Source organism: Petaurus breviceps, unplaced genomic scaffold (genome assembly GCF_028583685.1).
Source record: "Petaurus breviceps papuanus isolate PSGF00001 unplaced genomic scaffold, PetGlider_PUasm1.0 90919, whole genome shotgun sequence".
In the NCBI taxonomy this organism is placed as follows: Eukaryota; Metazoa; Chordata; class Mammalia; order Diprotodontia; family Petauridae; genus Petaurus; species Petaurus breviceps.
In genome coordinates, this window is record NW_027187378.1 from 37,484,431 (window position 1) to 37,487,003 (window position 2,573).

At 48.6% G+C, this 2,573-nt stretch overlaps 1 pseudogene; it reads right to left on the minus strand.

The window, feature by feature from the left end:
- Positions 1 to 276: 276 nt before the first annotated feature.
- On the minus strand, positions 277 to 1,311 carry LOC138152207 (ribosomal RNA-processing protein 7 homolog A pseudogene; annotated as a pseudogene).
- Between the last annotated feature and the right edge of the window lie 1,262 nt (positions 1,312 to 2,573).

Genomic DNA, 2,573 nt, shown 5'->3' on the forward strand with positions numbered 1-2,573 from the left:
CCTGCTGGTCTACCTCTACTCCAGTCCATTTTCACACTCAGATGTTAAAGTGATCTTTCTTTTTTCTTATTATTATTTTTTTTTTTTTGCTTTTTGGAGGGGGAAAGGCAGGGCAATTGGGGTTAAGTGACTTGCTAAAGGTCACATGACTAGTAAGTGTTAAGTATTTCAGTTAGGTTTGAACTCAGGTCCTCCTAACTCCAGGGTAGGTGCTCTATTCACTGTGCCACCTAGCCTCCCCTAAAGTGATCTTTCTAAAGTGTAGGTCTGATCATATTACCCTCCCATCTCCAATAAACTCCAGTGGCTCACTATCACCTTCAGGATCAAATATAAAATCCTCTGTTTGGCATTTTTCTTTTGAAGGGCTGTCTGTCCTTTATTTTGCTCACTCCTCTCCCTGCACGCCGGCCGGCTTCCTTCCCGGTCCGACGGACCAGCCGCGGGCCAATGGCCACAGGTCCCTCCTCGTGGGGCCTGGCCACTGAATCGGTACCTCCGGAACTTGCGCTGGGTGCGCAGCAGGGCAATTCTCTGCTTGTCCTCCTCAAACTTCTTCCGCAGCTGGGCCAGGTGCTCCATCTGGGTCTCCCGGTGCTGCCAGGCGTAGAAATTGAGCAGCTCCTTGCGGGCCTTCTTGCGCTTCTCCTTCTCCAGCAGGCGCAGGCTGGCGGCCTCGGAGCGGGGCAGGCTGGGCTGCCGGCCTCTGCGGGTCACCTTCACCCAGCCCTCCTCATCCGGGACGCCCTCCTTGGCCTCTGCCTTGGCATCTTCCGCTGCCATCTTCTTGTCGTAATCTTCCATGAACTTGTCCACCAGGGCCTCGGGGTCCACCAGGGGGTCCGCGTAGTCAGCCGCCCATTTCTCGATGCCAGTCTTCACCGGGTGGCTCTGGGCCGAGATGACCAGAGGCCCCCGCAGGGCCGTGGCCTTGGGCACCGCAGCAGGGGTCCTGAACACCACGTAGGCCACCTGGAAGCCCGGCTCAGGCTTTGGGCAGAACTGCGCGGACGGCGGCTCCTGCGGCGGCTGCCCGGCCTCCGGCTTCTCGTGCAGATGCACCGACTGGACGGGGCCGCAGACGGAGAAAAGCCGCGCCAGGCAGCCCTCCGAGCAGTAGGGGGGGACGTTGAGGACAAAGAGGGTGCGCTCCGGGGGCCAGCGCGACCTGGCGCCCTCTCGGACCGGGTGCTCTCGGACGTACAGGAAGTGTGAGGAGGCCTGCTCCTGGGAGAACTTGATGGGGAGGGCTCGGTATCCGGGCGGACTCGGAGGCCCCTCCGGCGTCTTTTCCTTCACACACATTTTCTTGCCTGCGCCATGATGGGTTCCTTTTGACATTTTAACCCCACCCCCTATACTTTTCCACTTTCCCCACACTTTTTACCTTCTAACCTTTTGTGTATGTAATGGGCTTCTTTAAAAGTCTAGTGAAGCCTATGCACCCCTTCTCAGAATAATATTTTTAAGTACTAAAATAAAATACATAGGATCACAGAGAAAATCAATTATATAAAAATTCAATTAACAAGAATAACATAAAAAAAAACTAATTCACAGACTGCAGGTTAAGAACGCCTACTTTAAAAATGATGTGATTCTTAGCACCCTCTGTTCCTTATCTACTACTCTGATACAATCACTGCAGAGGTAGAAAAGGATTGTAAAGGACCGACGGTTTTGTATCTCAATTTTTTCCACAGGTAGCCATGGGAAAAGAAAATCCAGGATATTGGTGATGAGTCTCTCTCTCTCTCTCTCTCTCTCTCTCTCTCTCTCTCTCTCTCTCTTTCTCTCTCTCTCTCTTTCTGTCTCTCTCTTTCTTTTCTTTCTTTCTCTTCCCCCTCCCCCTCCAAATGGCACAATAGATGATAGAATGCTAGACTTGGAGTCTGGAAGACCTGAGTTAAAATTTGACCTCAGATACTTAGCTGTGTTGCCTTCGGCAAGTCAACCTCTGTCTGCCTCTGTTTCCTCCACTGTAAAATATTAATAGCACCTATCTTCCAGTGTTATTGTGAGTAGAAAATGAGATAATATTTGTATAGCATTTTGTAAATATTAAAGTATTATATAAATGCTGGCTATTATTAATAGTTATTATTATATGCTTAACTAAATTGATCCCTGGAAATAAATCTAGTCCAATGATCCAGTACAATCCAGCAATCATGTGTTAAGCACCTACTGTATGCTGGGCACCACTTTAGGAAGTAGGGATACAAAGAAATATGAAAAACAATATTTGTCTCCAAGGATCTTCCATTCTATTGGGAGATACAAGATCAGAACAATTAAATATGTACATGATGTGGTGTGTGTCTGTGTCTATGTGTGTGTGAGCATGCATTCCAGTTAAGGGGTACAGCCTGTGCAAAAGTAGGGAGATGGGAGATGGAATGGTAAGTTCAAGGAAAGAAAGTGGGCCAGTTTTCCTGGAATAGAGTGCATAAAGGGGGGAAAAATCAACCTGAAAAGATGGGCTAGAGCTAGATTGTGAAGACTTTAACTGCCAAGCTTGGAAATTTTTGTTTTATCCCAAAAGTAATGGGGAGAGAATGATGATTCTTAAG